The sequence below is a fragment of the Ischnura elegans genome, chromosome 1, assembly GCF_921293095.1.
Source record: "Ischnura elegans chromosome 1, ioIscEleg1.1, whole genome shotgun sequence".
In the NCBI taxonomy this organism is placed as follows: Eukaryota; Metazoa; Arthropoda; class Insecta; order Odonata; family Coenagrionidae; genus Ischnura; species Ischnura elegans.
In genome coordinates, this window is record NC_060246.1 from 124371749 (window position 1) to 124397058 (window position 25310).

A 25310-nucleotide genomic window follows, 5' to 3' on the forward strand; every position below is an offset into this window, starting at 1 on the left:
GATGATACAAGAAAAACAAAACTCATATGATAATATTTTCACATCGTGCAACCATTTAATCTTATATCGCCAAGTATATTGGGACGATAACTTGGAAGATGTAACGGTTACTGATCTTTTAAACCGCGTTACTGATTTTCATGTGCGTGAAGAGCTGTTACGCAGGAAAAGAAAAATAAGCATTTTTAATCAAGATACCCGTTAATATTTAATTCTCCTAGATGGGAATAAAAAGTACGTTTTACAGTATAGAATAATAGCCAGCTTGAAACGGTGAATTATTTCCGGGAATAAAATATAAATGAAAGTTATAATTGAATCATAAGAGATAATAAATATACATGCCTTCTCTGATGATCAAAATGAGGAATTTAAGTTGACATAATTTGCTCTTGCAAAGGGGTGTGACTTAAAATGGGTGTGAATCACAACACTTCTCACGAAACGTCATCCATGAAGAGAGAAGAAGACACATGAATTATAAATGGGCTGATAAAAAACCTTACAGGTATCACTTGAAGGTCATAAATGAAGGCCATGCCATCAGGTGCAAGCCAGAAAAAAAACACGGAAATCTTTTCTGAAGGATGGAAGCAATAACTCCAGGTTACAACGGTAAGTCAACAATAAGGATATATTATTATTAAAATTCAAGAGTTCAGTAGAAATAGAGCTTCTATGCTTGAATTTCAGGACAAGAGAGGAAATTAAATGGGAAAAAAGGTCAAATTCTTCGTTAAAAATCCCCCACGAGAAGGAACACTTCAAGCGCCCAAATAAAAAACTAAAAGCTACCATGGTGAAGAGAAAAAAATACGCGCGTAGTCTGCAAAGGGGAGTAAAAGGCAAGAGAGCAGTTTCCACTAGCTATCGCGCACGCACAGTATTCCCTCGCCATCAAGAAACATTAAAGGGGAAATATTGAAGAGGTCGAGGGAATCGGAGGAGAGAGAATCCGCACGGCTGGAGACTTCCCTTTCGGGCGGAAGAGAAAAGAATAACAAGTGGTTGGCATGGGGATGAATGAGAAAATGAAGAGTCAAATCAAGCGGATGGAGAGTATGAGGGTAAACCAGAGCAGAAGGAGCTGTTCTTCTGCTCTCTTCCCTTGTTCATTCATGCTCAGTGTCCCAGGCTACGAAGTGAGGAAACGATATCAGAGAAAAAGACGAATGCGAGACATGACATACTAGGTAGATGGTTGAGGGAGTAAATACTGAGACTCGAGAATCAACGTATTCAGAGAACGTTTCTAGTTTCCTATTTCGACGGAATATTCCTACTGATCCCTAAATTCAGCGGAAGCTTTGACAAGGAACTTATTGGAAACGATATTCAATAGCAACGAACAAGGATAATTCCTTCTTTTCGCAATAACTGTCATAAATTGTAGTACACACATCTCCTTAGTATATTGGCAACGATTCAAATATACAACAGGTTTGAATTACTTGAAATTCTTTCCGTGTAACTATTAGTTAAAATAAAAAAAAATATTATGAAGGACGGAAAGCAAAACCTACCAAAATATTCTCAGCCCTGCTCTCTTTGGCCAGAAACTTATAACCAGCTAATACAACATGACAATTTACCGTAAGTGTAAACATCTTGATCATTTTTCGTGATTGCAAAACTACAGACAATGGAAATCACAAATTCAGGGGGGGGGGAGTTCGTTTCCCTGGGCCTTTTTGTACTCCCTGGAATCTTGACAGGGGTTTTTTCGAGGCAAGGGGTTTCACCCAAGATTTGGGACCATTCGGTTAGCAGCTGAAGGCTCTATCCATTAGGGTATTGATCTCCCCATTAAATGCATAGAAAATACGATTTGGGAAGATGATAAGTATAGTAGTATCTAATATAAAATAAGTACATTTAAGTTAATTTCGATGCCACGGTTGAATAATTATTCCAGAACAGTATTTTCTCCACGCAATAATCGTTTTCTAACATAAAAATAGATTAGTGTGAACATTTTGGCTAAAAAAAATAATAAAAAATACTCCACCAACGAACAGCCAAATGCCATTTCGTATTTTTGTGCAACGAGTAACGAACTGGAGAGACATTTAAGCGTCATAATCAAACAAAGTAAATGGGTTATTAGGTGAGTTACATTGAAGATGATCATTCACAAGTGACCGAATAAAATGAGCTCCATGTACCTAGAAGGCAGCTTCAATCCAAGGTTTAAAAATAACGCGAAAATTTCTCCTCATACCATTAATATTGTTTTATTTTTATCATTACTATCCATAATCTCGCGGCATTGAAAGCAGTTTCAACACATACCCAGCCACGTCCTGCGTATTATTATTTTTCTCGTTTGAAATTTTCAGCCCTAAATAAAGCTTAGGCCAATTTTACCAGGTGTATAAATATTTTATGAATTTTAAGATTACATCTTTTAATTTTATAAATTTTCTATGGATTGTTAAATACTTTAGAAAATAACGATGCTTTGATCCAAAGAGGAAATTCTAGGGAGAAGAGAGAGAAAGCAATGTAAAGAGAAAGCACCTCTCTCCAATTTTGAAATTAATGATCTACAGAGAAAAGGTATTTTAAATGCCCATTTATTTTAATTATATCCGCGCAATGGTTTCAATGATTTCCCCAGACGAATAGAAACTAAAATGTGAATATTCTTCCCAGTCATTCCGTTTCCAGCTCTTTCTAAATGTCCTCAGGGAACGTTTCTTCCTCATTGCCAACCTTCGCCTTGAAACTTTCACTTTCACGGCTTCCTAAAATTTCTCCATCAGTCGTCGTCGCTCGTTTCAACACTTTTGAAGATTCTTTGCTCCACCCTCTCAATTCACCTTCTTTAATTCGCGCAATTAATCCAAACTCCCTCCCCGCCAGGCTTTTTCACTGAAGGGGAAACAATTCTCTCAATTCAGCTATTGCCCTATCCCCTCAACACTTATAAAATACAATGCTTATTTTCTCTTAACATTCCTTCACCTTTCTTCCTTAGCAATCAAGTAATAAAAAAGGCAAGAATAATAAAAAAAAATTACATTGTACAAAATGATATTAATGCGATTTTTACACAATTAACCAACAAAATAAAAAAGTATTTTGTTTTCAGCCGAATTTGGTATCACAATAATGGCGGGAGAAATTTATGTATTTTCAGAATTAATGCTCAAATCAGCTAAGGCTTGACAAGATAAAAATGATAAGCAAACAAAAATGAAGCACAACAGGGCTATACCTTATTCATGAAGATTTCTTTCAAAAATATTAACTAAAAAATATAAGAGTCAGGCAAAACAGTATAAAGAATCGATTAATCGATAATTCACATAATTGCGAGATACTGTAATAAAAATGAAAAAGTCAACCATAAGGAGAAGTACAGAGTGTTTAAATGTTACGAGACAAAACGGCTTCCTCAAAACTGCACATAAGAAGCGAATCAAAAGAAAGACGAAAATGAGGAAACAAAAACAGATGGTGATAGAGACAAAGTTTGGGATATTTTGATCAATTTGGGAGCAAAGTCGATGTGACTGGAAAGACGATAAGACACCTACAGTAAATCATATCACTCCATTAGTGGACAAGGATGAAAATGAATTAAATGGAATATTCATTGTCTTTCCATGGGAGATGTAAGAAGTCTTCCTTTATCGAAGACTATATTGAAGAGTCGAACAGATAAAATCCATGTTCCAGTATATCTGTTGAATACCCTAAATAATCCTCGCAATCTCTTACTTCACAAGTGAAAGTATTAGCTACTTTACAAACAGTCAATCTCATTGAATCTCTTCTTTTGTGATTTCAAGTAAAGTACATTAAGGAGTAAGAACCCAGAAAAACAAGCCCCAGTGTGCCAAACAGGTGGAGCGATAATATCAGGGTGCAATTCTAGGAAGAAAAAAAGTGAGTTTAACGCCCTCAAGGGAAGGGAAGATATCAGGCCCAGGCGCGTTAAAAGGAGCGTTGAAGGACGACAAAGAGGAGGTGGAATTTCCAATGAGCAGCCCCTTCATTTGCAAGACTAATAGATGGTGAAGGAGAGAAGTAAGATGCCTCGGAGAGCAGGGAAACATCAAGGGGGTTGCAAAAAACACTGAATAATGAATACGTTACATGCCCTACCCATTAAACCACACAAATATCTTCGAAATGCAGTCATAATTTCCTTTCTCAGCAGATGATAATATTTCCTTATCACTTATAGCATGCAAAATAAGGAAGATCTAGCCATTATATGACATAATTTTTTTGTCTAAATAGGTTATATAAAGCAATAAAAGTATTATTTTCAGATTTCTCGCGCCCGAAAACCTAAGAATTGATATCTTGGCCAATGAAATTCAGACTTTTTTCTATCTCGATTTTTTTTAACATTGAAAGCCCATAAGAAATTTATTTTATTCCCTTCCCCCAGGTCTGTTATTTCTTGACATAATGCTAGCTCACTTTGTGAGGGGCCCGTGACTTATTATTATAGATGCGTGAAAATCGCAAATGCGACATAGATGCGATGACTGGACATTAATGATATTTTTACGTAAATTTTCCTTTTTGACGGCAAAATTCGTACATTTTGTGCCTAGCGCAGTTGAAATGCTCCGCCGACACTCACCGCTTAAAGCATGTAAGCGACTGGCCAGCTGCTAGTTGGCTGGGACTCTACGTGGCCGCGAACTACAAGTGGGCGCGGGCTAGCTATACCTCCGCCACTAAATGTCTTATTCCTTAATTTATTATTGTTCAACAACATAATTATTTAAAATACTCTATATTTTGTCATGTAACTGTGTTTCACTGCATATTATCGTCATCTACCTCAATATGAAAATAAAAAATAGACGCTACAAAATGCGATAAAATGTTATTGAAAGTGCGATAAAATAAAAATGAAAGTGCGATTTTCACGTATCTCTACTTATGATCACTGATTTTCACCTTAAAATAGGCAAAACAGGCTTACTTAACGAGTGCATAGCTGTATGTCTTTTGACGCCGACTAACAAAGGCAGACACTTAATCCGAAGACCCATGCGTGATGGAGTGGAATTTTTTCCATATTGAAATAAATAAGTTCCAAAGAGAAATATAAATAGGAGCAACGGAAGGAAAATGCTGGCGAATAGCGGTGCAAGATGGGTAGAGCGTTAGCAGGACGGGAGGGAGGTATGAGATTCTTTTGTTAATGAAGCAACGTTTGTGAGACCATAACGGGAGAGTGGCCTCGGGTACGATACGAGCGGCGGGCGGCGAGCGGCAATCGGCGAGCGGCAACCTGAGCGGCACGTGAGCGGCAGCGGTGGCTACAATACGAGCGGCAATTTTCTAACCACTCAGGTTTCTCACCTTTTCTAACTTCAGTCTTCCTTTGTTTGGCCGTATTCTCACTACTTTGATGTTTCTCTGCTTACATTTTCAACTACACTGAAGGATGAATCTACTGAGCGGCGAGCGGCAGTGGAAAAGAAATCGGTCTGGACTTGGAACCATGAGCGGCATTGGGCGGCGCCGCTCACTGTCGCTCGCCGCTCAAACATATCGTACCCACCCTCAATGGATTTACACGCAACTAAATGAGGACCGATATCAGAGTGGCGCCGCCCACGCCGCTTGCCGCTTGTATCGTACCCGGGGCTGTCAGCGAGGAAAATCTCCCACCACACATCAAACGAACGAGAGGCGTCGGAACGAGCTAATACTTTATTCCATTTTTTCTGTGAATAAATAACAATAAATAAGAACGAACCAACAATACAGTAAAGGGAATGATACACTTTAACTAATGAACATTGAACGTCGAGACAAAGGGAATATTTTTCTTTGTGATCTACAAAGCCCTGAGTTACAACGCGAAATAACACCATTGATTAGCTTCATGATGATAATTAATATATATAAACGTGATATGTAATAGGTGTAATTGGAACGAGTCAGATGAAAACCACATGCATTCAAGCTTTAGAAGCCTAATATATTCAGTGACCGCAAATAAATAGGTATTTTTATGAGTACATAAATGGCATAAAAGCAAGGGAGATTGGATTTAGGCGCAGAGGTCTGCAACGTAAAAGCTAATAACTAACGAATTCACGAATCTGGAATCACCTGAACATGTAATATAAATCAATCGATTCCGCATTGCTCGGATGAAATATTTTGGCGAGGCCAAGTGAGCAGGTATTTGCTCGACGGAAACAGAATTTTTATCTTATTTTGTGCATGTTATAAATACAAATTAGTGTTGCATCTTCGGGTTGTCAATATAAATATAACGTTGTGATTTAAAATGACAGTATTTTAGTTTTCTACAAATCGTTATTACAGTCGTAGAATATGCGCCATACGCCGACCGTTGATCTGTTGTGACTGTTGATCCTATCCTTTCTGGTCCATTCACTCTTTATTGTCTCTTCTCCCTACCCCTTCCGGGGCACCCTAGACGGTCCATCCCCATCCGTTTTTTGGTGTCTCATGTCCCTCAAGGCATCTGTTTGCCATCTTTTGCCCCAAAGAGCAATTTTTTCATCGCCGTGCCAATTAGGGAAGTGAAATTTTTCTCCAATCAACAGCTGTTACAGATGTTCCATATCCATAAATTCTACTATTTTTTTATATTTTACTGTTTTTTCAGATTAATTTCCCAAATCACGTATGGGCCATAATATTTACTAAGATAAACTTGACCGTTGAGCTAATCGCATATGTTACGCTGATATAACATAGTACGAAATTGTCGTCGGGGTAATCATTATGTACTTGTTGACAGTACATAATGATTACACCTATTTTGGCGGCGTTAACCTTACAAAAGATTAACGCCGCGAAAATTATGCTAAACAATAAGTTTTTCAGATCGACCTAAAGAAAAATAGGATGCTAAGTTCAATGATACATTCACTCACATCTCCTTCATAACGAGAATTTGAAAAAAAAGGGATTTCTTGAAAGTAAAATTAATTGCAGCAGAATCGACTACAAAATTAAGAACTCAGTATCGATCACGAGATAATTCCATTTAAAATATGTACTTTATACAATGGCATGCTTAAAAAACCTAATAGAAAAAAATATCATATTCATCGAAAAGTACGACGCTAAAAATATATAAATATATGGTGAGGTCATATATAAGAAAAATAAAATATGAAACAGCAAATAAGTGGAACAATGCGTAGGAGGCTATAGGACCTCAGAAGCCTGGAAAGCATAACTATTGAGTAAACATATCAGCAATAGTAATATCATATAATAAAAATAACACATAAAAATGGGTTGAACATTTCAAAAGCTGATCGTGAAAATTTTGATTTTACCAACTTTGCTTCTTACTTGTACATGGCATAAAAAGTTCAACCAAAACCAACTCGATTACGCACACTGTACTCAAAATTAACGGAATTGCAACGCCTCCATCGCGGGTTTTTCTACCTCAATCTCAGCATGATTAACGTAATTGGTAGCCTCCGTTGACAAATTATACCCGAGCAACGGAATAGAGGCGGAAGCGGAATTTCGGAAGTGGTCAGCTTTAGCGCATACTTCTCTCATCCATGTGCCGAATAACAGAAAAATGCATATTTTGCTGATAGACATCTAATCGTATAAAAATTCAATTTCTGCGATTCATAATATGGTATGAACAAATCGAACCATTAAAAGTATCGTATTCAAATTATTTGGCGTATAATAATAATATAAATGAATAAAAGGAATCAAAATGGAAATAGAAGATGACGAGTAAATTCAACAGCCTTTTCTTCGAAATCAGAACACGTACTATTCCATCAGCAGCTTCCATCATTTTATCGATATCAACGCTCGATATCCTCGACCTAAGTGCTCATACGCCTTTTCAATTCTCACGTCTCTCGAGGATGGCTGCCGAAAAAAGAATGGCAGGGTGCTAAGCTCGTGGGATTGAACAGGAGATTGGATTTCGGAGACGCGAAGGGGCAGTAGGGTCTCTTGAGAGTAGATTGACGAAACGATGGGTGTGGGTATAATGCATCCGGAGTTATGGCTCATCTCATGTGCAAGGCTTCCCCTCACGGGAACTATTCAACGAAAACTTTGCAAAGAAACACCTGGAATACAATAATCAATTCTTGCAATGTAAGGGAGAAAAGGCGTTTTAAAATCACGGAAGGAATGATGGTAGTCAAGAACTCTAAGATGAACTATTTTCATTGTACTTCTCATCCTTGAACAGAAATTTGTATGCACGGAACTCTTTGAACTGAAATATAATGTTCAAAAATACACTACACTAAGAAAGGAATTTATCAGCCATTGAAGACCTGAATTCACCCGCTTGGAATTTTTAGATAGATACATTCCTTACACAAATGTGGCAGTTACTAGTGACCCCTCACTGATCATAAAGGGAACCTAATTTGTCATCAAAGGGTTTCAAATGCTCGAAATTTCCCGAAAATCCCTACTCCGAGCTATTACGGCCGCTGTCACCGTTTACTCCGCCACAAATACGAGTGACGCATAACGCATTCCACACGAGGAGGAAGCTGTGCACATTCTAGGTATTCGATACAACTAGCGCAACAACCCTTCCAATCCCCTGAATTCCGTCCCTCCTTTAAATAGTCACGGTGCCGCGAAGCCGTCAGCCTACGAGCTAACCCTACTCACCTAAACCAACCCGTTTAGAGCAGGCATGGCGCTAGGAAAACGAAGGTGGTACACGTTTAGGTGATATTTTAGTGAGATGAAACGCTTTTAGCGGCAGGTGTTCGCTCTCTGCTTAATCCATCTTCATAATACATTTCTTTTATCAGAAAACATAGAAAGCGAAACCCTGACTACTCAAATACTATCCGAAAAAAGTGAGTATATAACATTGATTAAAAGGGAGGAAAGATAGACACAAAAAAAACGGTGTTATAGAAGGTGCAGGTACTGATGAGACGACGAACACGAGGAAAAAAGTAGGTACGTGGACTGAATGGCCGATGCATGCATTTTGAGGAATGCGCTTTGAGCGATGACACACAAAGAAATAAATAACTAGATTTTGAAACATAGAAACAAAAGAAAACGGGAACTCAGACTTTTCCGTGTTATAACCCAGGTTTCTCAATGACGAAAAATAACCCAGGGAAATGCCTGAAATAGCAAATGCTACTGCGACACAACGCTCGGAATTTTAAGAATACTGGCCAGAGTAATTAATAAGAAACGATTACATCCTCACCAGAACACTTTTCATGAAATAATGATCACGAACGCTGCCATCGCGAAAATTTTAGGTCTCACAAGTAACTGAAGGAATTGGTTTCCAGCAAACTGCAGTGTTTCTGCTTAATTTGCCGCGGAAGAAAGTAACGGAAATTTGGCTATCTGAAGGAGACGTAACATTCTTGAACTGAGTAAGCATTCGCATATACCTGTTTCCTCAACTACATTAACAATTATTTCGTCTCAATTTAATTTCTTGTTACCTTAACGAAAACGAAATGTTCAGACCATTCCGTGTTGATTATTATCTTTTCCATTGATCCGTTGTCACCTATTTTCAAACAAATTTGTAAGCTTCGCTGGTAAAAAAAAATTGTATGACGGAGGAATAAAGCAGAAAATATGACGAGCAGAAAATAGATAACATAGGGCAATAATACTGAATGATAAATTCATATGAGTATTCCCCTACTTTGGATATTGCTTAAGTTACCTCATTCATCATGCAAATACTTCCTTATTTTATGCAATATCTGTTTATTTTCTGTTAACTTCTAGCATTGGAAACGGAAAGAAAGTCGTCGCGCTTGAGCAAGAGATCGTTTGAGAACAAAATATCAATCTCTATTTCAGTTCTCACAATTCTCTTTTTCACGTAACCTTTTCCCGTAACGCTGTTTCCAACGATCTCTTCCACAAGGATTATCAATTCTCGAGCATATGAGGAGGGGACTCGATGCAACAAGTACTAGGTGGAATTGGGTAGAGATTTTGTAGAGGTGAAATGGTAACCCAACAGAGAAAGACTTGGGATAAAAGCCTTAGCAGTGTTGAGGTGGTTTGGGGAGCTAAACAAAGCTTTCCGGGTGGTAGAGGGGTCGGTGTAGTATACGCGGAGTGGCAGGGGGTATTGGGGGCAGGAAGATCGGAGATTACGTAACCTTTTCGCAAAAACTCGACCGGGATTGGTTCAAGGATGAGACGTAGGAAAAACTAATCCAACGAGGCGGCAGGATGAGCTTGGTTTCAAACTCTCCACATTCGACTCCTCTCCATGTTCCTCATCGTCGGACTGTTATAATTTTTCTCTTCCTTTGGCGTTCTCAACCATGGGGTAGTATACTTTTTAATTTAATATTTGGTCCGATTTACCATGTTTCGGAAAGAGAGTAGCCAGAAGGTTATTATGGACATGCTATCATTTCAACACCTAAGTAAATTATAAAAGCACTATGTTCCATCATCATAATTTGCCTGATATCATTGTTATCTTTTTACGATACAATTAATGGCTAACAATGAAAATCAATACAAGAAAAAAGCAGAGTATATCTATGTACTCTTCGGTAGAAGGGTTTGAAAAGGTAAAGTAATTTAGCCGCGAAGCGTCAGCAATTCCACATTCAAAATAGCATAATCCTCTTTCCCATAATCGTCGTTGAATATACAAGTGTATGCACCATTACCTTCTGCAACAACCTCATAATCAAGCCTAAATGATGAATATAAGAAACAATCATGCATAAAACATGCTGAGAAAACTTAATATGGAACGTGTTTGAAGCATACCGGGAGTAAAAAGTTTCGGAGATGGGAAGTGACAGGTATGAGAGACCCAGCAAATAACAGAGGGGAAGTGGAAGACGTGAGAGGTGACACTAAGGAGGAATAGGAATGTTGGACGAAATTCAAACCAAGTCGCAAGCCGCCAGGGAGTGCCCTGAATTTGTGCCGCCCCGTCGCTGAAGGCAGTCACCTAGGCTGTTGGTGCATGCCTGTCTCTCTTGCAGTGGACTTGGATCGAGTGGGAATGCCTCGCCGAGGCAAACAGAGGAATGTAATCCAAGGGAGGTTTCTCTTCTGTTGCCACCTTGATTCACACTCAGACCCGAGAACTTTTCCATCAAAAAGGGATGAGGAGCAACGTAGGAATGAGAAATCCCATCTGCATGCCGGAGCTACATGCTCTGCTTTCATTACATATGCTCCTTCCTTCTCCACCAAAAAAGAAGTTTACTCCAGAGAACATGGGAATGGTATTAAAGTTGGGAACAAGCCAGACTGGCATTAGCCAATAGTATTTATAATCTCCATAAAAACGAAAATGGTTAGAAGCAAATGAAAAACCAAATAACATACAATTGAAGATTAAATTACTCGTATGTTTTAGAGTAAACCCTGCGGAATATAAGATATACTTTCTCTCTATCAATATAAGATTATTTTCTCAGCAATCATATTTTTGCCAAAATTTTGTATTTTAAATTTAAGTTGTGGAGCAGATGTAAATTAAAAATGAATTATTTCAGCCTAACTTGTTTAGCAGTTGCCTGACAAAGTTTGGATAGACGTTTTTGTGATGATATATATACAACATACCACTGAAACCAGGGCTTACTGTTGTCATTCATGTGTCATGAGATATATTAATTTTATGAAAATTTCTTCAAGTGCACTGTTGGAATGACTAACAGAAAGGGAAGTTAACATTCACAGAATATTTTCTATATCCATTGAAGAGTCAATATAAAAGCAATCAAATAAAATCCAAAACACCATGGAGGTACTAAAAATATCAATTTTTCATTTAACGGAAAAATACTAATTTTATGGCGCAATTCATTGCCACGACAGAAGGAATGAAAAATCCGATGGTAGCAGTGAGAAATTACCGGTTCAACAGATGTTCTAACTAGAGATAAGAGAACAAGCATTTGGAGGCGCAGGATTAGATGGCTCTTTGTTACCCACTTGTCGCCTACTAATTAATCAAAAGCTCAGCGTGCCTCTGGAATGGCGAATTCTGAAGCTGTAGGCGCTTCCTGGGATAAAATGTGCTGGCTACTGAGATCAATTTAAGAATCACTGGCATACGGAGGTCTAGGAATTCAGGGCCACCAGATGACTCCAAGTCAATGACTGGCTGTGGGAAAAGGGGTGTTATGTCAGGTGTGTGGGTTTTGATGGAGACGAATATAAATGAAAATTTTCTGAGAAGATGTATGTATATTTTAAGCGTTTCCATGTCTTCCAATGCGTCAAAAAATTTCACTGACCAACCATCTTTAATCGGATTCATTACGACAAAAATGACAAAAGAGAAAAGAAAAAAAAATACTTTCAAGCATTTGCCAGCAAGGTCCATTTTGAGCATAGGTAGACTGCATAATCAATACAGTATTTCGTTATCCCAACAAAAACATTAATGGCCCCTGATCGAATTTGAGCAGCGTCTCCTTTCACCCGAATACGAAGTGGTGCTTTCAAATAATAAGATCTTAAACAATGGAAACCATCTCAAGTACACAACAGGTTAAATTGCAAAATTTTTTCTCCTCTTTATGTAATGTAACTTTGGGTAATTTTTCTCTCTGCATGTTTCATGCCATTGTTTCCACTTTGATACATTAAATACAAAATGAAATATTAACTAGTTAACTCAAAAATGAAGAGAAGTGTGGGACACTTAGATAAATACTACCTTTAGGCATACATAAATATACGATATCATTAGAAAAAGACGCTAAAAAATAAAAGAGAAATTTTAGACAAAATATTGTCATAAATTATAATCATAAATGAATTTCAATCGTCATAAAATTGCTATTTCCAGTAAGAGAAAAAAGGCATTTTAGATTATGTTCTAGCTTAACCATTACGCATTCCCTCCGGCTTTAGCTTCTCCACGTTCAAAAAAGCCTTATCCGAACTTTTACATACTCGAATCCCTTCTGGCCCTAAGTCTCCAAAGACATGAATATCTAGCTCGAGGTGATTCCATCCGGTCTTTCAGCATGCAAAAAGTTTCTAACCTCACCAATGCGTCCTCATTCTCGTTCACTCGGAAGGGATGCCTCCCTTTTGAGGGACATCGCCCCGAGATTTAGACAAGTCAATCCCTTTCCCTTGTGATTTCCAATGCTGAGGTTGTAGGATAACTTTTCCCGCGAAACCCCTTTATCCCTTGAATATTCCCTTCAATCCTTCACATTGTGCAAACGGTCTCAATCCAGTCACCGAACCAGTCTTACATCCAAGATTCACGTAATTTCGTTAGAACTTTCTTCGTTGTTAGTAGGATAAATTGGCTGGATAACCGCACTTTGAACCAATGAGGCAACCGTTGAAAACCTCCACAGGTTGTGCGAAAATTCCTCGGAGAAAAAAATCATTCGCCTTGACCTGGATTCAAACCCGCGATTTCCGACCGAGTGCTTTTGCCAGTTACGATACCAAGGCGTCATTCCTCCCCATGGATTTTTTTCGGGGGTGATACGGGTTCGAATCCCAGTCAAGGCGATTGATTTTTTTATCTCTGTCGAATTTTTGCACAATTTGTGCATTGTGGGTGACTCCGTCATAGTTATCTCCGTGGCTAGTCCCGCTAAACTTAAAGCAACCTACAAAGGACAATTTATTTCACATCCACGGTTCCATCGAACAGTCGACATCCCCAGGTCAAAAGCAAAAGTTCCCTAAGTAAGATTAGCGGTAAGGTACTTAGAAAAAGTCATGAAAAATACATGAAAGATAAAAAACAGGGAACTGAAAGTGATGGTACGGGTTGATGTGGGTTGCAGGCATGGAAAAATAATGAGGTCTTCGGAAATAGAGGACTTCATTATTAAAACGTCATTGTTGGAGCATAGCTAACTAAATATGCATACGATTGAAAACCTTAATCTTGATCAATCCACATTTTTATGACTCTTGCAGTTTTCTTATTGAAAATTGTTTTCATGAGTAGTGTATGCCAAATCATCAATTTATTGGGGAATACATTGCTATTTAGGGAAAGGCGGACACAAAATAAACATGTAGAAACCGAGGATTGGAGTCAGTTGCATCCTGTCGGTGGATTCCGCATGTGATGCGTGGACGCTTCATTTGCGCTAACGGTTTGAAATACACTAGCAAGGTAGGCGAAGAGTTTTCCTGAGTGCTTGGGAAAGAAACATCAATTATAATGGTAGCACCAGGCAAAAGCGTTTCTCAAAGCTATACATTCGCTGGCTTCATGGTCAGGAATGCGAACGAAAATAGGACGATGCGAAGAAGAGCAAAGATAGAAGCGAATACAATTATAGCTCATTTTTTTTCACCACGCCATGGATTAAACAACATTAATTGAACAGTACAATATGTTTTTTACATGTATATCGGTCTCACCCACACATGAATATTTCCAAAATCACATCACTTCATCTAGTTCATGCAGTTCATGGGTGAGTACGCGTTATCGTCACTAAGAAAAACAACGCTATCACCACAGAAGCTCTGTTACATTCTTCTAGCGAAACACAATGCATTAAACAATATTATTTGAACTTAAAAGCGCTTTGAAATAGAATATTTTAGTGATATAGTTTATTTTGTTACAGAATGAAACCAATTCATTAGTGCGTGACAAAAAGGGAATTCTCAAAACGTATATGAGATGAGAAGGCTAATCACGGAGAAAATATCTTACAATGTCATTTGCTTTTGTGGCAGAAAAATTGATGACTACCAGTGAACAAAAAAAATTTGAAAGATGGTAAATGTTTTCCCCTGAGCCGATATTCTCTTGAAGGAGGATAAAATTTTAGTTACATAAGCGGTTAGAGATTCTCATTTGCCATTCAACTACGGTACTTCAGCATGAAATACCATCATTATCAGCAACAAACTGCCGGGTAATGGAGAAGTAACGGCTCTGATTCCAACGCAGTCAGTTTAATCCCCTAGGAATAGGAATAATTTCGTAATTGATTTCGCGGGAGAGAGAGAGAGAGAGAGAGTGGTGAGAAACGAGGGAGAAGCGATAACATAGGGTGAAGACAAATAAGAGGATGAATGCTGAGTAGTGGTGAGATGTCAAAGGGTCAAGAGAAGAGAATGACCGTTGAGGGATTTGGCAGCGGTACTCGGAGGGAGATACGCTCAAATGCAAGAACGGGGTTTTCACAAAGTAAATGGAGGCACTTGCACAGAGGGAAGCCATTCAGAGAATTGGAAGTGGCTGGTGTTGCGGATATCAGATGAATGCTTGATTCATGCAACCGTAAGTAATTACAGAGCCACTCGTGACACTGACTGCTTCGACCTAACACACCAATTACGCCCAAGTCCACCTTGCTTTTCATCGTGTCAACGTCTCCTACATTTGAACGGCCATTAAGAATTCTCCTTTGTCACACTTATCTACTTCAGTGCATTTCTTCAACCTGCCCTGAACGCGAATATATACGGCGACGCCCGCTTTAGATACCAAAGTTAGTCATTGAGAAGAAATCATTAGTATTATTTTACCAGGTTCAGTATCATCCGTCTAAATTCGATATTAATCTCTTAGCAGTGAAATAGTGATCGTTTCCAAGCCATGGGCTTAGTCTCTCTTCATTCATTTTTATAGAAAAGCAATAGCGTAAAGCTAAACGCTTTGAAGTTGATTTCGAAGTGATAAGAGCCCAGAATAGAATAATGAGTTGTAGTAGTTTTCCCAATAACTATTCAAAACTCAGCCATTATTTATAGAGGGATAGAATTAAAGTTCATAATAACTTCTCTATCTCAATTCAGTGATCGCATACAGGGGTGAAAATTATAAAACTGAAAAAATCATCGTGATTGTCATGTCAATAAATTCGCCTGACATTTAAGTTGAATGGAATATTTTTCTACTTCTGTAATATTCATGATGCCGAATTCTGTCATATCATATCTGCTTCATATCAATACAACAATTAATCACTTGTTTCAAACGTGTAAATGCTAAATATTTTAAAGTATTCCGGTGCGCAGATCTGGGTTTTTCTAGACTTTCTTATTTAGGCATGTACTTATGTTTTTATTTCGGAAAAATCGATAAGGACCCTCAATCATAAAAAAACGTTGAACACGTATCATTTATAGTAAAATAAAATACATTACTTGGTTGTATTGCACACTTTATTTTAAATATCATCAGCATGAGATGCTGAATGATAGCATAAGATGCTGAAACCCGGGTCGTGCTACTTAAAATAAAGTGTGGAATAGAATCAAATAATTTATTTTATTTTATTTTGAAGTATTTCCACAAAGTAACGAATGAGACCCTGTCTTATATCACTCATAGCTTCAGGAAAGGGCATCATTCGTGCATGAGTGTTCAATTGTGAGTAAAAATAACATTATGGTTGAAGAATAGCGCTACTCGGTTAATTATCTTAACTTTTAAAATAAACACACACCAACCCACGTGCCACCCCACGAAGCCTGGACCGGAGTGTGTTTTATGAAAAGGGTTGAAACAGAAAGGGTGGATCATTACCAAGGAAATGTTTTCTTAAATTGATTGAAAAATTCCTCAAGGTAATACCGGGGTCAACTTTTTAAAACTAAGTTCCCTCACACACTCCACTCGATAATTTACCCCGAATGTTGGTTTGGATAGGTGAGGGTAGAACTCATCCTTAACAAACCCCAGGCGTAGAGAGACCAGTTCTTTTTCCTGGGCCACCTCGCACTTTAGGGTTTTGATGAGTAAATTCCAAGTTAATTCTACAACGTTCCCATAGTTCGTTCATTTTAGCAGGAAAACCAAGTCTTTAATGGAAGACATGACTAATGTGTTAGCTGCCACAATGTTGCGGATCTAAGGCATAGACAGAGATGAACGAACCAAAAATTTCCTCCATCCTCAAAGGGACCCAATCCATCTTCAAATGCACTTCTTGCACAGAGTATACTCGGTACCTGACTTCCACTCCGCATGACGTCCCGTCTTGCATTCCCCGGATACCAAGTAAGACAATAGCAGGGAGATATGTCAAAACAGAGATGACGGATAAGTAGATGGCACATTGAGCCAAGAGGGGTGATCATCAGAAGGCACGGGAAGCGAGAAATGAAACCGGTAAAACAAAAAGCAAGCAAAGTATTATGGTGCACCAAATAGACCAGCGCCTAGGAGATGGAGTGTCTTTGAGAAAGCACTGGAACATTTTAGATATGCCGAAAAAAATATTAAGATTATATAGTTGTATATTAATGACTTTTTCCATAGGAATAATGTTTGGCGCAATGAGAACTTACTATAATTAGTTTTGAATTGTTATTCAAATTAGGTACTGTACTAATAACACCTTGCCTATTCAAAACCTGGGATGACCATAAAGATGTGTAAGATTTGAACAGTGGATTCACAAAGCCATTGCTTGTCAAGAGTTGAGCACAATGCTGTATAAAAGTATGGGAAAGGTTTATAAAATATTTTAATTCAAATGTTCAGTATATTTTTATGTCTTTATGTTTACTTCGGTTTACGCGCCTTTAATATACACTTGAGTACTTGCGATGAAAATTCTTGCAAAAGATCTATTTAGTTGCACGGCTAAAATGAACTACCTTATCATTTTTCTCCTTAGGTCCTAAAAGCCACAACAAGACCAAATGCGTATTTCAAAAAAATGTCAATATATAAAAGAAAATCAGTTCAGCTACCAATCGATACGCATGATATTAATTAACTAGTTTCATCCTACCAAAGGTATCTAGATGTGAGAGTAAAGGTTATGATTTTCTTCTTCTGATTATTTTGTAATTTAATGACTGAGATCAATCAAATGATAAGCCACGGTATTAATGGACTACTGATCAGTGGTTTCATGTACTAATGACGACATTAAAATAAGGTACGATTGGTACAAAGGCAAGGAGAATATAACAAAAAGTAAGATGGGAGACTAATTTGCGCACCTGTCATACTGGGATACAGCCGAGACGGGTGGTAAAAAATGACAAAAATCTAATAAAAATACATACATAAGTTCGTGAAATTATTTGCATCGATTTCATTTTTGTCCGTGAAAAATAAATGACGTACCAACCCCGTGAATGTGCCTGTCTTCGGTTCCCGCCATTTGCGAGGATAATCGTGATCACTCACCTGAAAACAAAAAATGTTCAATTAGGAAACATTTCAGAATAACAAATAAAATGTAAATGAATTAAAGCTAATAGATGAGCAACATCGAACATCAAAAATAATTATCACCTAATTTCAAGCATATATTAAAGGTTTTTTTGTTAAGCATGGAATTTAAGGTAGAGTAAAGCTTAGATTTGGACGGTCAGTGTTATTAATACGATATCATGAAGAATGACTTTGAATTATAACTATTCCTTTAAATCAGGTAGTCATGAGGCAAAAAAAAACGAAATGACTCAAGAAAGAAGATCACAATTAGCAAGGGCAAGAATCTTGTTACGGGAGAATATATAACGGGTGGATGAAAAAATAAATGATTTTTCAATTCTACGTAGAGGTAAAATAGTGAAAAAATGGAGAAAGCTAAAAAAATATTATAATAAGGCACGCTAACAAAGGGAAGTGGTGGAGAACTCAAGGTAAGTGGTAATTAAACAAATAGGCGAGGCACACACTTGAGTATATAAATCGATGGAGTGTACATTGACAGCGGGTATCACGCTGCGATGGAAGGTGCCGTGCATGAAACCGTTACGCTTGAAGGAGAACTTATGATTTTTGAGTTTAGACTATGGGGAAAGCAGGTTACAGGGCCGGCTGATACCCGGGAAAAATAAGTTATGAGGGTCGCTTAATTACCGGGGCTGTAGGTATGGAGGGCATGAATATATCATTTAAAGAAGTTCTTCAGGTGGATCAAAATTATCTCAAAATATTAGGAAAATAAGGTGCTTGAGCATAAGGGCCTCAAATTTGGAAAGTTTGAATTTATTCAAACATATTTTGGACACACATCGGATTATTTCAATTCGAAGCCGATATCCACATGAAAAGGAAATGATTTTCCGAAAATTAAAAAAATTGTTAAAATATTTTTCACAGTTCATAATGAAATTTGCTGTGAATCCTTTCTGGAAGAGAACAAAAGTAAAAGGAAAATCTTAAATTTCTTTTTATACATACAGTAAAGATTGGAGATAGCAGTAGCCGTTCAAATTTTTGAAGACCAAAAAATATACAATTGAATATAATTTCCAATATGCCGATAAAAATAACCTAGCTGATAAATAATGATAACTTTAATGTTTCCCAGAAATATTGATTGTGACGGAAAAAATGCGATTCAAAACTGGATTTATGCGGGAGAAGAGAAATTTTTATTCATAGTTGTATCCCAAACCGTAATATGGATTTACAATTCATACAGCGTTGCAATTTCTCCATATTTCCGGTGCAACCGCGTCGGTTTGTTGGTGATGACAACAGTTTCGCTGGCACTGCTGCCAGCGTCTTCAGGTCGAAGATGATGCCGGTCCACGATTTTCGTCCTCCTTATATAGGGGGTCAGTCCCGCCAGTTGTGGCTGCCGCTCTCCTATTGGTCCGCCTAATGAGCCTCCTCCAATGGGCATCCAGATGGTAGCCGTCGTCTCTGTTAAAATTGTCCGTCCGGGCTATCTCAATGGATTCGCGGATGAGTCTGGGAAAATATCTGCCTTCTTTCACTATTATCTTGGCGTCGTCAAACTTAATGTCATGTCCAGGGGTCCAGGCGTGCTCCGATATGGCAGACAGCTGGAATTGCCTGTTTTTCGTTGCCCTTCGGTGCTCTTGCATCCGTATCTTGAGTGAACGGCAAGTCTCACCGATGTATGCTTTTCCACACGAGCAAGGTACCTTGTAAATACCTTCATGAAGGTCGTGCTGTAGTCTGTCTTTGGCTGTGGGCAGCAAGTCACCAATTTTTGTCGTACAGTTAAACCTGGTGGTGATGCCGTGCTTTTTCAGGGCCCTGGCAATCCTTTCGGTGGTTCCTGCGACGTAGGGAATGACGGCCCAAGCTCTTTCGTCTTCCGTTTTTTCACTTGAAAGTGGTTTTCTTTTAATGGTCCTTTTCAGGGCCGAATCCGGGTAGCCATTCTTTTTCAATGCTGCAATTAGATGTTTCTCTTCTTCTGCCAGCGACTCAGCATCCGAAACGCGGTGGGCCCGGTGAAAAAGTGTATTTATCAAGGATGCCTTTTGCACAGGATGGTGGTGCGAGGCATAGTCTAGATACCGGTCCGTATGCGTGGCTTTCCGATATACAGAGTGCCCGAGGTGACCGTCACTCCTTTTCTTTACCAAGACGTCCAAAAAAGGTAGCTGGCCGTCTTTCTCTAACTCCATGGTGAATTGTATATCCTTGTGTTGGGAATTCAGGTGCAGTAGGAATTCCTGTAGATTTTCCTTGCCGTGGGGCCAGATGATAAAGGTATCATCCACATATCGAATCCAAAGGGATGGTTTGTGCTTCGCAGAGGCCAGTGCCTTTCTCTCAAATTGCTCCATATACAGGTTCGCTATCACTGGTGACAAAGGCGAACCCATTGCTGCGCCTTTTATCTGCTCGTAGTAATTATTGTTTATTATTATTGGAAAAGCATACATCGGTGAGACTTGCCGTTCACTCAAGATACGGATGCAAGAGCACCGAAGGGCAACGAAAAACAGGCAATTCCAGCTGTCTGCCATATCGGAGCACGCCTGGACCCCTGGACATGACATTAAGTTTGACGACGCCAAGATAATAGTGAAAGAAGGCAGATATTTTCCCAGACTCATCCGCGAATCCATTGAGATAGCCCGGACGGACAATTTTAACAGAGACGACGGCTACCATCTGGATGCCCATTGGAGGAGGCTCATTAGGCGGACCAATAGGAGAGCGGCAGCCACAACTGGCGGGACTGACCCCCTATATAAGGAGGACGAAAATCGTGGACCGGCATCATCTTCGACCTGAAGACGCTGGCAGCAGTGCCAGCGAAACTGTTGTCATCACCAACAAACCGACGCGGTTGCACCGGAAATATGGAGAAATTGGAACCTGAACACCGCGGAAATCTACGTAGTCACATCATACAGCGTTGCTCCGATAAAAAAACTATTTTTTTTTAATCCTCCGACTTCAATTGTTTTTGCTCGCATCTCATTCCTTGGCAACGGAGTCCACCCATCTATCGTAAGCTACCCAAGTCAAACTCCTGCAGCAGGCCCTAGATCGATCTTTCTCAAGGGTGGGGCTCAAATACCGTATCCTAGACTCCACAAGGATACCATTCTCGGCAAAAACGATGCTTGTCGTTTCCTTATGCCTTCTCTTCAAAGGGGAAGCTTGTATTCGTCTATGGCAGAAGACCCCGCTTATCCCTTTCTGCTTCCGCCCATTGCCGCCAATGTTAATTATAATCCGCTATCCCGAACACGTCATGTCACCGTGTCGACAGCTGTTAACATCCTCGTCTCCCCAACAGCCACATCTTTGTTGACGATGCTGTCAAGGCATAACCATTACTTCAGTTGTAACGGAATGCAAGAGTTGCCTCGAAGAGGAAGATTCTTATTTCAGAGATATTTCAGACAAGGTGAGGGCTCTCCAATTGGTAGTGACATTTTAAAACATATAAGGTAGCTGAGGGTGTTAAACACTGAATAAATCAACGAAGTCACAATATGAAGCCGTTATAGAATGGGTTGGAGCATATTCTGTTATCGTCATTGAGCCTAAGGCGTTACTCCACTGCTTGCCGAGATCACATCACTCCCGTATTAATCATGATGCCTGGAGATTTAAAAAGAAGATATGAAAGAATACAGATGCATTGCATGGTTTTTATCAGTGGCGGCTAGCACATAAGGACTATCGGACGCTGCCCCTCCCAAAGATTTGAAAAAGGAAAAAAATTAAATACCCATTCAATTGTAACTATACATCTGTTAACCACGGTGTTTTTTTCAATCGCATAGATCGAAAATGTAGGACAAAACACGCAAAAATGGTGCAAGAAGTTCGCATTTGTAGCCGCGGGGCGCTGGCTAGAACGTCCCAATCCATCACCATGCAGTTATATGAATAGTGGTAGTGGTGGGGGCTGCTGGAGCTATGACGCGAATAAGCTTGTGCCTTATGGAAGTCTTGGGACGCCGCCCGAGCATGCGCAGAAAGACGTATCTAGTCAGTTGACATCGCCGCGCCGCACGGCAGCCGAATACCTTGTTTTAGTGACCAGTTGACTTAATATGTGTAAATTGTTTTAATGTAAATAGGCCTAGTTGTAGTTGAGTTAATTGAGTTAGTGATTGTTTGTGTTTTAGTGTTAGTGATTGTTTTGTGTATTAGAGGTTTCAATATTGCCTGCAAAACTCACTAAAATACGTAAAATATTCAAAAATGTTGACCCTCCCGGTGGAGTGTGCCCCTCCCAGCATTGACTCTCGAGCCGCCACTGGTTTTTATGTGTATTTGTAGAATAGGAGGATGAAAATCTCCCTGAAAATTGAAAAAAATAGTATGAACACGATACAAGTATGGAAGACATACTAATATCCAAAGGAGGCAGCTGAATATTCACGCAGGTGCGCAAAAATACTGAAGTGTTTTCTCAAAAATATTTATTGGCAGTATCCTATAAGTATGAAACAATAGTTAGTTAAGAGTTAGTAAAGAGAGAATAGCACCGAGAAAGCTTTTTTTGCGCGCAAGTATTCGCTTAAACGAAACGTTACTATTTTGCGAAAAAATTCTACCAGCTCAATCACACTATGGCAGCAGAACCCGCCTATCCCTTTTGCCTATCCTTTTCTGCCCTACTGAGACACTATTTAATATAGAACTATCTTTTATTTGCAGAGCTTCATAATATACATGGAACCTATATATAACCTATATCCCATGGAAACGCTGACGGTCTTCCCTATTGGAACGCTGGAATTTCTCGCAGCAGACTCGAACTATAACTCTAACAAATCTCGGAAGGAGCGGAAATCAGCTGCTGAATTGAAATGGCCCAATTCGGTGAGCATTCAAGTGAAATGAGATAAGAGAAAATCCCCTCCTTCCTCAAGGAACTTAATGATATTTCAATTCTTTTAGTTGTAAACTCTCCCAGAAACCCAGTTCGTAAATTACATCTGCCAACATATACTTCTCCTCATAAGTTTTTCTAACGTTCCCCGTTGTTATAAAGAAGAGTGTCTTTCATACATAACGCTATCCTTTCGGGTACTTGGCGAGCCCTATGAACCCTGATTAAATGGACCGAATGAGCCAGGGAAAGAGAAGGGGAAAATCTTACCCCGTCCGTGCGTAACCTTGCGTTCAGCGAACTGGAAGCACACCCTCGAGCTTGTTATCTGGAGACGTGCATTGGATCTCATATCATCTTGCCGGAGGAGATAGGGCAGAACTTATGAGAGATCGGGAACTAGAATAACGCGGGATAAAAATCTAAAATTTTAGAATAGGATGATAACCGTGTTCTACAAAGATAATGGCTTTTGGAGTTTTGGAATAGATTATGTTAGGAACCATTTTTCCTTTTTTCCGGAGGCCTTAAACGATTCATTGAAATTAAGACCACTTATAGGTCTACCAACGCTTACTCCTATTGCATTTGCTAAAAATAGAACTCTATAAATAACCCATTTCCATAAAAGGTAGTTATGATTTAACTACAGTCTAAGAAGATAGATTTGGGTCGGATGAAATATCGAAAACGATTTCCGGCAATAACTATTTCGATTTCAAAGAACTGAAATGAGGTCACTCTTCAAAATCGGCTACTCCGCTCATTTAATAATATACAATGTACTTTTTCGAGAGTAATAATTGCATTTTATTCACAGATTTTTCCATCCCTGAAGGAATTGCCTACGTTGAATGGACGATAATATATTGATTGTGTGCCTTAAAAAGTTGCTGCAAAACTTATTAATCAAATAGAACTTTTAATATACAATATGAGTAGAAGAAAGCACACCTTTGAGTTTTTTGTCACTTTGGAAAACTGCGGGCTATTTTTTGCTCAAAATTGTTAGCCAAAAGCGTAATGACTTGACCTAAAGGAAAAGACAGATTAAGAAGTTTTAAGTGTTTATGTTACACCTCGATGTTATCATCAATGGCTCCCAGCAGTCTTTGAATATTATCTTACTTAAAATATTTTTCTTAGAAAATTTACCTAGCTCCTTGAATTTTTGAATGCGAAAATAGTCACTTATTACTTCCCTAAAATTAGGACGAAGGAGTTACAGCCCTTCGGTCCTGTAGATCTTCCACATTCTTTTGGTGTATCAGCATTCGAGAACTACCTCGTTGGCTTCAACGCTGAGTCGCGGGTACCTCTCTCACAAAGGAAGCAAATCCGATTTCTTCATCAAGTTCTCCATAAGTTAGACCCTCGTTCCTACACACAAGATTTCAATAGAACTCCCTTTAAGCTCATTAATACTCTACAACTAACTCCGATACCTACTAAGAGTATTATCGAGAGGCTCTCGCAAATTGATCATAGATGCATCAGTAATTTTCGTATCAACCACATTTACATTTCTCTTACCAAGAGCGAAAGAAAAAAATGTCCACTGAAATTAAGACTGCCATGAAAAAATAAAAAAAAATACTAAACGCGAGACTACTTTGGAAGAAACAGATTGATAAAATAATTAGCACATTGATACCTTTCTTTCATTTCACGTTTTAAGTATGATTTCTTCACTTCCTCGGCAATGTTAGAGAAAATATATAATTAAAGCATGAATACGATTATGTGCAGGAGACAAAGACATTTAATTGGAAAAAAGTCGATCCTATTACAAAAATAATTAAATTTGGTAATCTGCATTGAATGACGACCAAAACTGGTCAAACTACACTTTGAGGGAGAAAATGACGATTATGAGAATTTTAAACCCTAATAAAAATATAGTCTTAGATGACAATAAGCAAGAGCACACATGTTATGAATTAATACAATTTTGTGCCAAATGCATTGCTTCCTTGACGCATGCAGGTTAGAAGACATTTCGGTATTTCACAGGTACACACTATCACTTGCATACCTCTGGAAAATAATTTATCATGGATCATCACGGGTAGATGGGTGCTAATAATCAATAACCCAGCTGGTATTTACATTTATAGACTGCAGCTTATATGGAAGGGTTTTAGATGGTTAGAAACACAGATATAGAGAATAAGTTGGACGTGCTAGTAAAAGGCTCGTTGAGAAACAGCTTTCGATGCTATGTTGCGCCACTTCCTAGCACGTAAAAACATGCAAAACTAAAGAAACCTTGTACCACTGATCTCGATGAGTACCTTTCCACCATTTTCAATCAATTTGCTAGTTTCCGCC